The sequence below is a fragment of the Nymphaea colorata genome, chromosome 5 (assembly GCF_008831285.2).
Source record: "Nymphaea colorata isolate Beijing-Zhang1983 chromosome 5, ASM883128v2, whole genome shotgun sequence".
Classification (NCBI taxonomy): Eukaryota; Viridiplantae; Streptophyta; class Magnoliopsida; order Nymphaeales; family Nymphaeaceae; genus Nymphaea; species Nymphaea colorata.
The window spans coordinates 4,230,665-4,242,217 of record NC_045142.1 but is presented as its reverse complement, the minus strand read 5'-3'; the positions used below and the strand labels follow the sequence as shown (position 1 = coordinate 4,242,217).

General features: G+C 35.4%; 1 protein-coding gene across 1 annotated transcript in view; it reads left to right on the top strand.

The window, feature by feature from the left end:
• Nucleotides 1-11,553, top strand: part of LOC116255326 (uncharacterized) — a 37,227-nt gene that overhangs the window by 3,383 nt on the left and 22,291 nt on the right. The gene's annotated exons all lie outside the window — the stretch shown is intronic.

Below are 11,553 nucleotides of genomic sequence, written 5' to 3'. Positions count from 1 at the left end.
CGTTGAGGTTTGTGGATTGCCCTAGGCTAAGTGCACTACCGAAAGGGCTGCAACATCTTCCTGCTCTCCAGTATTTGGAGGTAAGCCAGTGCCCAGGATTGACAACGTTGCCATGGGAATTGCAGTACCTTACTTCCCTCCGCGCTCTGGTGATTGCTTCTTGCCCCAAACTGACGGCGCTAGACAAGCTTATGAGGTTTGACAAGAACGCACAGTACATCACTCGCCTCGAATCCCTGATTATAAGCCATTGTCATGGACTGGTAGCATTACCTGAGGAAATAGGAGATTTAGTTGCTCTGAAGTGTTTGGGGATCAGTTACTGCAATGGACTAACAGCACTGCCGACCAGTATACAGCGCCTGAATCATCTTCGAACCCTACAAATCAATGGGTGTCCTGGCATCGAGAAGAAGCTGCTGGAGCTAAAAGAAGAGGAATGGAACCCCAACCTGGAGATTGAAATCAATTGGCAGAAGAAGATTTTGGCTAGAGACGGCGGACTGACTTCATTTTATCACAATCCCCGCGTAAGGTATGTATTTAAGTAGATTATAACCTCAATCCGTTCTTCAAGACTTTGTTTCCAACCTCAAGATTGAAATCAATTATTTGCTATAGACCGTGGACGCGGAGCAGCATAATAGAGGTGGGTGGAGGCCCTCTCAGGGTAGTCCTCTCAAATAAGAGGACGACCGGCCACCTTATAACGCCTTCATAAATCCTTGCGCCGTGGCTTCCTCTGCAGCACTCCCTCAAATATGCAGACGTCCAGCCATAAATTCCTCCGTCCGTTTCGACACAGGACCAAGAAAAGATGGACATTTTCCTGGACGTTCGCCGCTTCAATGCAGGATTATTTTGTTTTGCATATATATATATATATATATATATACAGGAACATCTGGAGAAAATATTTCATTTTTTACCATCATCTAGATGGAGCTCTTGTTGTTATCTCAAGTGGGACATGAAACAGTAGAGATACTTGTACATGGTGACCTATATAGGCCAGGAATTGGGTACAACTAAAATCTAATACTGGACTTTCCAACTCAGGCCAGGGAGCTGGATCTACCATCATCTTCGTGGAGGATTAGATGACATTATGTTTTGCTCTCTACAAGAATCAAATTTTTGGCCTTTTTCCAACAACCACTTAGATGTGATTTACATGTCTGAAGAACTTAAATTTCCATTCGTAAGCCACTTTATTTTTACTGGTAATATTTGCACTGCAGTTATTTTTTGCACCATTGCTTATAGTTTATCACTGAAGCCCTGTGAAAATATCATTTTTTGAGGTTGAACATTTGCTAAAGAACCCTTTAGCAATGCTTTTTTCACTGACGGATTTGGCATTAGCACAATCAGCTGGTGATTCTTCTTTCAGCCTCAGATATCCACTTTTTTCTTTTAGTGAATTTATTGGACTTCGGGATTTAGTCACCGGTTGAGCGGGGAGATCCATCACTTGGCTAAGAGTTGAAGCTCTCGCCAATATCTTGTCACCGCAGAGTACATGGCCTGTTTTGGTGCTGCATTCCAACATGCTTATTGGTGATTCCTTTTTGCAGTATAAGAAGTTGATCCCCCGACACTTGAAATGGAGACTGACCACCTACTAGCCCCCACTTTAAGCCTATCTATTGGGGACAAACTTTGGCATTTATGTTAGTGTAGAAGTCATACTCCCTACGAGAATCAGCACTAAATATGCTCTGGGTTTACCATCTTTGCAAAGTAATAAGTTTGGTGTATGCATAATAAAATGTAGGTAGTATAATTCCAAATGCAGGCTTTCCCTCATAATCTACATCCTTCAAGAATCCCCTCAGGAAGGGTTTGAACCTTGAATACCTCACCCTTGAAAATCACCTCAAATGTGAGGATTGCCATCATAAGATTTGGCCTCACACGCTACTTCGAAGCTGAAATTTCAAATCTAGAGATTTTAGCAAGTTTTGCACTTCTAAATTCGAAAGTGAACTGTTGTAAAAGCTATGCCTTCCTAGAATGAAAGGACTGTACCAACTTCCATCAATGATGAATCATAGGTTGAGCTGCCAACTTTGAAAAAATGCAATTTTGATGTTGTAATATAGATCGAACTGCTCAATTGAAAAAATGCAATTTGGTGTTATCATATGCCTTCGTTTAAAATCATGAACTGCTTGATTGAAAACATGCAATTTGGAGTTATCATACATCTTCAGTTCAGTGACAAAGACAGAAACTTTTAGCTAAGGGGCACTGATCCATCTTCTTATTGCAATGGATCGCACTAGCCAGATTCTGGTGTGGGCACCACATATGGCTAGGTCTGAGTCCTACATTCATCGTAATAAAACTTTTACAAAAGTTTACATAGGCTGGGATGGGCAGCCCACACCAGCCCCATGGTAGCTCTGCTAATGCTTCGGCTAAGATCATGAACTGGACTGGACATAAGCGGACCTGATCTGCTCACTGATTAACACCCAGCCATGCATCTTTCAACTTTCATTGTTGTTTGCTTTCCCAAGACAACAATGAACTATTATTAGTTCAATATCGCCTTATATTAATACTTCAAGTAGAATGAGAGGAAAAGGTATTTGATATAAGCCCTCGTCCATCAACATGAAAATCCACCCATGCAATTGAAATCTTCTGTTGTTTTGAGCTACAGTTGCAATCTGAATTTCCAGAACATATATAGAGTGGGAATCAAACCCGTGTTTGAATTGAAATTAAGATACTGATTCACATTTTTTGCCTACTAAATCAAATAGATCCATGTATGAAAGAAGTTGGTAAAGCTGATAGAGGCACAAGACTATGGTCTTGGGGGTTTTATGTTAAGGCGATTTTCACTAAGTAATGGCGCCGACTCGCTCAGTTGATCTGGTTCGGGCTACCAGGCCGGGTCCATTCATCACTTGAAATTCCTGAATTTGGTGTTACTAATGAATTTGAAAAATAAATATTTTGATTATGATAAAAAATTGTTCAGTTGAAAGAAAATGTGCATGAACTTTTAACTTTAGTATTAAGAGAAAAAATGTTTTTTGAAGGGAAACAAGCAACATGTTTTTTTTTTTTTTTTTTCTTCGGGTCCGTATATGCACTTTGGGGTTCCAGCTCAAGCCTAGTCTTTCTGCTAGATCGGTGTTTCGTCAAGCCTAAGGATGTCAATGGATCGGATTTTAATCAAGCATATGAATAACAAAGATTTGGTTTTGAAAAATGGCATATGATCTGATCCATTGTCAACTATCGCTTGCTTCTCAAGCAAGATACCTTCGTTGCCCTAACGTTGTAAAAAAGATAGAACAGGAAAGTAGCCTTAAAAAGAAAGGTGCACTTATTTATTAAAACATGAGAAAGACAATTTTTTAAGTAAGAAATTCATTTTTGTAACAACATTTAAAAGCAACATAAATTTTCTAATCAATATTCTATTATTTGAAGAATTTTATAAGGGCGTTTAGGTTATTAAACATGACATCAAATGGAATTTATAAAAAAATAATAATAAAAGAAGTTACTTTAATGTTGCTGATATTGAAAAATTTTGAGTTATCAGATTTAACATGATGAACAATTAAGAGAAAAATAAAAACAAAAAGGTGACAAATATTTTCATTGTGTATTATTAGTTTACATTTTTTTTTTTATCTTTGTTTTCTTTTAACCATCCATCTTGTTTAGATCAATGACGTTGTTTAAATGGCTGGGTGACTTTGAATAGCCATTGTACTCATGAATCAACCATGAAACTGCACGACATGTTTTTTTTTGCAATATTAATAACACATTATGTTTGTACCTTGAGTTATTTAATCTTTTAAATAACTTTATTTTGAAAATACCAATCCTTTTTCATAATAATGTTATTTTTGTACTACATATCATTTATTAGTTTCATGTTTATTGAAAAAGTTTTGCATTATTTTCTCCAAACTATTTTTCTTCTTCTTGAAGTTTATGTAAGGAAGCTTGCTTCACTGATCTCTTAATTAAGATTGCATGACACACAAAACTATTTATTTTATTAATTAGACAAGTGGGTGCAAATTTTTTATCAATAATTGACTAATTTGAAGCAGCTTATTTAATTTGTTTTTGTATTATGAATCTTACTTAGGCAAAACATCGTTATCAAGATTTTGAGTGTCAAATAATTTTGTGGCAATTAAGCATAGGGCCATTACCATTATTAAACTTGTTGCGCAATTGGTTCAAGGCTGTCAATTTTGATCAGTCAGCCGATTCATCTGATATGAATCGGTTGAAAACATTATTTTTTAAATCATTTTTATTTTGAAAAAATAAATTGAAAAATATAGACCTCATGCTTCACTTGTATAATTTGGGTGAGTACTTGTTCTTTTTTAGATAGATATTTGTTTGATGTAGTTGATAAAAAAAAGGAATCCTTTTAACTTTGGAAAGAGATTATCATACCATGCAATGAAAGGGCCTTTTGGAATCATGTCTCAGTTTTCATCTCCTGATTGTTTATTAATTTGCCACTGCAACTGTGAAATCTAATGCCCAAACTGCGGAGAGAAATTGATAAATTTATGAACCGCAGGTTGAAGTTTAAGCCTTTATTGGCCAAGGGCGGAGGCAAGGGGGCTGGTAGCCTGGTAGGGGCCATGGCCTCCCTCAGATTTTTTTAAAAAATTTAAAAAAATACATATGAAGTTTAAAAGTTTTAGTTTAATTAACATATATAAAAGTTTTAAAAAATTATATTTTGACTCCTACTGAAACTATAGTTCGGTTTCTGCGACAAAAAATTCCTAACTCCGCCCCTGTCATTGGAGTAAAGTAGTAAGATCAAACAGCTTTTTTCTTGGTTTCATCTTGTACTGCTTTGTTGGTTCACTCATTCGTTTCCTTTCAATCTTAAAAGTTGGCACTCTTAAACCCTGTATTATTTTGCCCGCTAACTGTATGTATAGTTATTCTTTTATTCTTTCAAACAAATGGAGGGAAATTCCCCAGTTACAAACGGTGAGTTCTCTTTCAGTATAGTTTCTTATGATTGAGATTCCCAGTTCGTGTTTGCTGCATCTTGTTTTGTTGTCGTGAACTGCGGGAAGTAGAAGGCCACCTTGGGCTTGAAAATTATATAGAAAGTTAAATTACTATGTGTTCTGTAATATATTTGCTCCTATCAGCCGATTTCACTTTGTATCTTACCCCATATATGTTGATGCTCCGGCGCCATCTGAGAAGCAAGCAACGTCAACACCCGGCAAGCCTGTGAACCCCTTCATAAATTCTTGTGTCATTGCTTCATCAGCGGTGCTCGCTCACTTTGTTTCCCGTACTCAATAGTTTAAAGATAGGCGACTGGCTCATATTTATAACCATTTCTTTCTTATAATATGCAGTCGGCAGCCGTCCTTTTCGAGAGAAAAGTTGTGTGCGCCCTGCATATGGTGCACAGGGAATGACATTTTGGTAACTTCTTAAAAACAAATGTCTTTTATAATCTTTTTACTTTTTATTTTATTTTTGTCTTCATTGCAAAAAGTTTTTTAAGTGTGAACTAAAGGTATTTTAGTCATTAATCAAATTGAGCATGAAAATTTGTGCACCAATATAGCTCACATGACTATGCTCGTCGTTCCTCATGTTTATAAATTGATTCATATAACTGGTTAGATTGGCACACCAGTGAAAAGCACTTTCATTAGTTCAATTTATTTAGTGCTATTTTTTACACTCAGACACTCTAATTTATGGGTATATTTCGACTTATGATTGTAATGATCTTGACTCAGTTTCCAACTAAAAATCAATGAAGATATGTTCACCTCCCCCGTTTACAACTAAAAATCAATGAAATTGTATCCTCCTGAATCAATTTTAGAGTCTCCGTAGATTCAAAGGCCAAATCATGTTGAGCTACAATAAAGAAACCCTGGTATGGCACACAAGCATAATAAAATATGTCGTGAACATATGATCTATTTTAGCACGCTAAATAATTCTATCCTCCTGAATTAATTTTGTAGTCAGTGTATATTCAAAGGCCAAATCATGTTGAGTTACAATAAAAAAAAAACCCTGGTATTGCACCCAACCATAATAAAATATGTTTTCAACATGTGATTTATTTGGCACGCTAGGCTTCTTAAGATATTTCATTTTGCCGGTGCAGCAAATTGTTAAACAATAGGCACCATATGAAATGGTACACCAACTCTCCACGGCATCTATTTTTAAGTCTCGATGAGACACCATGCACTCTTATCCAAAATTTTTTAGAGATCCCCAAACTTTATGCCACCCAATACCTTGTGAACATTTATTATACACAAAAAAAAAAGTGTGCCCATAAGAGTTGTTTGGTAACTGTAATATATATATTGTTACTGTAACAAGTATTTCATGAATTTGCTTAATATTTTGTGACAGATTCATGAAACAGTAACAATATTTTTACTCTCTATAACGATTATCAAAGCAATGCTAAGCATTAGACCACAAGCCAATAGTTCAAGCAAGGCCGGCCTTTTTTTTTTATGCAATTTTGCAAATTGTAAGTCAACTTTTACCTGTGGCACAATTATCCAGACATGTTAGAGAAACCAATTCACATAAATGAGCATGGTCGAAATTTATGGAGCTTATCCACCGTAACCCCCTTCATAAATTCTTGCAGCATTGCTTCATCAGGGCGCTGGGACCGGCTCTCACTGCTCACTTTGTTTTCGTACTCGTGGGTTTAAAGATAGGCGACCGAAGGCACATATTTATAAACCATTTTATAATCGGCGTTCGTTCATCACTTTTTTTTTTTTTTTTTTTTTTTTTTCAGGGGCACAACATAACTAATCAGTGAGTCAATGAAAATTAGGGATGTCAATATATCTGATTTGAATCGGATATTCGATCGATCCTATGTGAAAAAATCGGATATGGATAAAAATTTAATATCCGATTAAGAAATCGGATCGGATTCAGATTTAATAAATGACATCCGATCGGATTCGGATTCGGATATACATGAATATCGGATTAGATTCGGATACGGATTCGGATCGGATTCATTTTTAAACAAATATCCTCTATTTAATACTTGAAAAATGGCAAAATCCGGTCTAAAATTTGGATTCCGATATAAATATAAAAATCGAATTCGGATCGGATTCGGATATGACTTTGCTATATTCAAATTCGAATCTGAATCCGAATATATGAATATCCGAAAAAGCGGATATGGTTAAAGATGTATTCGATCCGAATCCGATCCGTTGACATCCCTAATGAAAATACATTCATCAGTTCAATTTTCATAATGTTACTTTATTATAATGCAAGAAGGTGTATGTGTGACACTTTAGGTGTAATCTCTCTACCCCGGTTCCAAAATAGTCCTAGATCCCAAGAACATGAAAATAAAAAGGAAGAAAAAGCTTTCAGCTTATTTATTTGATACAAGACTAAAACACCATGTAGGTACGTTCACCTCTCTCTCTCTCTTCCTATTCTCTGTATTTTGTCAATACAATTCTGGTTTCAGACCTGTCTCTCTCTCTCTCTCTCTCTCCATGAAGAGAAGCATGAAATGACGCTCTTTGTCTCAGTAGACCTACAGATTAATTCACAGCTTCATTTTTCAGAATCAGAGAGAACCTAGCAACTGATTTGCAGGTGCCCAAAGAAAGGAAAAGGTCACTTTGTGAACAAAATATAAGGAGTCCCAAGTCCGCTGCCCGCAGGAAAAGAAAAGAGCAAAGTTTGTGGATAGTTAGACTAAACAACACAAGCAACCTCCCTATAATATTAATCTCCAACAAGAAACGGCACAGATGAAGACTTCACATGCTCATAAGCTTATCCTCCTGAATTAATTGTTAAAAAAAGTTGTATGTTTTCTACCATTGATTTTGAGAAGGTCTTTTTTCAAAAAAAATTTATAGTCAGTGTAGATTCAAAGGCCAAATCATGTTGAGCTACAATAAAAAAAACCCAGATATAACACACAAGCATTATAAAATAAGTATTCAACATGTGATAAGCAATACTAAGCAATAGACCACCTGCCAATACTTTAAGCAAGGCCAGCTTTTTTTTTATGCATTTACCTTTAGAATTTGTTAATGTAAGTCAACTTTTACCAATAGCAAAACATGTGGGCACAACTATCAAGGCATGCCACGGATTGTAGAGCAGCCAATCAACATAAGCACATGCAAAATAAATGCAAAAACTTGTTATCCACCGTTTTCTCCTATACTATATGCAATAATTTACTTGGCATTTTCCGGTGTCAAATCCACATAAAATATTGACATATAACAGGTGGCTAAAAGTTGGAATCCAAAGTTTAATATCAGTACCATTTAAATATTATTGTCAGATTTCAGCTAGTTTGTTGGCTAGTTTAGGACTATATAATCTTGTAGACAATTTAAAACTCATGCATAGTGCTGCTGCACAGCATGCGGAGCCAGCTTCATATCTACTCAAACTTGCTTATCAAAACTCAACACGAACTCAACTTGTTTATAAATGAGTCGAGTTCGAGTTCAAATGTATGCTCAAAATGTTAGAACTCTACTTATTTAAACTTGACTTAGCAATACATGTTGAATGAATTGTAAAGAAAGAATAGTTAAACAACTGACAACTATGAGTTAATCAAGTAAAACAAGTTAAAGGACACTGGACATGTTTAATACAAAAGAGTTAAACGAGTCAAGTTTGCCTTCAGACGTTGTATTGTATTATTATCCAGTCGAGCTCAAGCCTGTTATAATGGAAGTGGTTTCTCAATGCATGTATTTATCTCGCTTTCATCCAAACCTGAGAATCGATGGGACATACACCATTTAAGCCATCGTTGCTTCCAGCTTTCTTTACAGTGCAGGTGGTGTGCAGACTGCAGTCATCGTTTAAGATCACCATCACTGCCTCGATTGAATTATGTCGAGAGGACGGACAGAGCTGGAGCTTCCTGTGGCACCATCATGTCTTGCCTGCTAGAGAGAGAGAGAGAGAGAGAGAGTTCAAACTTTGAGAAACAGTTCTCATTCATGTAGAAATTATGGAATCTTGATTAGCAGATTTTATCTTTATTTCCATTTTTCTTTAACTGATTGTTAAAGAATTGGCATTGAATATAAAGATGACGCCCAGCACCTGGCGGCATAAGGGGCAGAGCTGGGGCCGGTATGGGACTTGATCCCACCTCAAAAATGGTTTTTTTTTTTTTTTTTTAATTTACATGTAAATTTTGAAAAAATGCATTTATTTTATAGAAAAATTTTAATAGAAAATGCATTTATTTGAAAAAATGCATTTATTTTATTTTATAGAAAAATTCTACAAACCATTTTCCTTTTTCTAGATGTTTATGTAAGGAAGCTTGCTTCAATGATCTCTTAGTTAAGATTGCATGACACACAAAACCATTTATTTTATTAATTAGACAAATGGGTACAATTTTTTTATTAATAATTGAGTAAATGAAGCAACTTTGTTAATTTGTTTTTGTATTATGAATCTTACCTAGGCAAAACATCGTTATAAAGATTTTGAGTGTCAAATAATTTTGAGGCAATTAAGCATAGGGCCATTACCATTATTAAACTTGTTGCGTAATTGGTTCAAGGCTGTCAATTTGGTCAGTCAGCCGATTTAGCGATTCATCTGATATGAATCGGTTGAAAATAATTTTTTAAAAAATCAATTTTATTTAGAAAAAAATAAATTGAAAAATATAGACCTCATTCTTCACTTCTATAATTTGGGTGAGTACTTGCTCCTTTTTAGATAGTTATTTGTTTCATGTAGTTGATAAAAAAGGAATCCTTTGGAAAGGGATTCTCATACCATGAAATGAAAGGGCCTTCTGGAATCATGTCTCATTTTTTATCTTCTGAATGTTTATTAATTTGCCACTGCAACTGTGAAATCTAATGCCCAAACTGCGGAAAGCAATTGATAAATTTGTGAACACCTTTACAAATTCTTGTGTTATTGCTTCATGACAAGCTCTCACTGCTCACTTTGTTTTCCGTACTCAATAGTTTAAAGATAGGCGACTGGCTCATATTTATATCCATTTCTTTTTCTCATTCTTGAGAGAAAGTTATGTGTGTCGTGCATATGGAGCACAGTAAAGAAGAGAATGATATGTTGGTAATTTCTTAAAAAATGTCTTTTATAGTCTTTTTATTTTTATTTTTGTCTTTATAAAAAAGTTTTTTTAGTGTAAACTAAGGGTATTTTAGTCATTAACCATATTAAAGCACGAAAACTCATGCACCAATATAGCGCATAAAATTAGGTTCCGTCGTTGCTCATGTTTATCAATTGCTTTAAGGGGTATAGCATAGTTGGTTAGAACCACTGAAAGCACTTTCATTAGTTCAATTAGTTCAATTTATATGTAGTGCTACTTTTTACACTCAAACAATATATGTGTAACACTCTAATTGATGGGTATACTTTCGACTCATAGTTGTAATGATCTTCACTCATGTTCCAACTTATTCCTAAGGGAAAAAAAAAAAAAGAGGGAGAAAGGCTTCAACTTTTAGAGGGAGAAAAGCTTCAGCTTCTTTTTTTTAGTAGCCCTCCCCCAACATTTATAACTAAAAATCAATGGAGATATATTCACCTCTCTCTCTCTCCCTCAGTCTCTTTCTCTCTCTCTCTCTAGTTTTGGACCTCTCCCCATTTCCTCTGTATCTCTCTCTCGGTATCACTCTCTCCCTCTCTTCCCCCTTGAAGAGAAGCATGAATTGAAGAAAACACAATTACAGTCTTGTCTCAACAAGCCTGTAAAAGAAGCCTTCATTTTCCAGAATCTGAAAGGACCTAGCAACTGATTTGAAGATGCCAAGAGAAATGACAAGGTTACTTTGTGAACGAAATATAATAAGTCCCAATTATTTTAGCTAAGCAAGTGAAATAAGTCTAAGTCTATGGCCCACATGAAAAGAAAATGCCAAAGTTTATGGGCAGATGACTGAACAACACAGGTAACCTATTTATAATATTAATCTTCCACAAGAAACGGCACAGATGAAGACTTCACATGCACATAATTGTATCCTCCTCAATTAATTGTTAAGAAAAAGGGCACGTTTTCTACCATTAATTTTGAGAAGATCTTTTTTCAAAAAATTTTAAAGTTAGTGTAGATTCAAAGGCCAAATCATGTGGAGCTACAATAAAAAAAACGCTGGTACAGCACACAAGAATAATAAAATAAGTATTCAACATGTGATCTATTTTAGCACGTTAGGCTTCTTAAGATATTTCATTTTGTCCGTGCAGCAAATGGTCAAACGATAGACACCATCTGAAATCTCTTCATGGCACCTATGTTCTCTTCATGGCACCTATGTTGAGGGACCAGGAGACACCATACGCTCCTATCCAAGATTTTTTAGAGATTTCCAAACTTTGTGCCACCTAATACGTTGTGAACATTTATTATACACAAAGAAATGTTTGGCCATAAGGGCCGTTTCGTAACAGTAATACATTCTCACGAATTTGTCTCAGAAAAATGATATATATGCAAGTATTTCATGA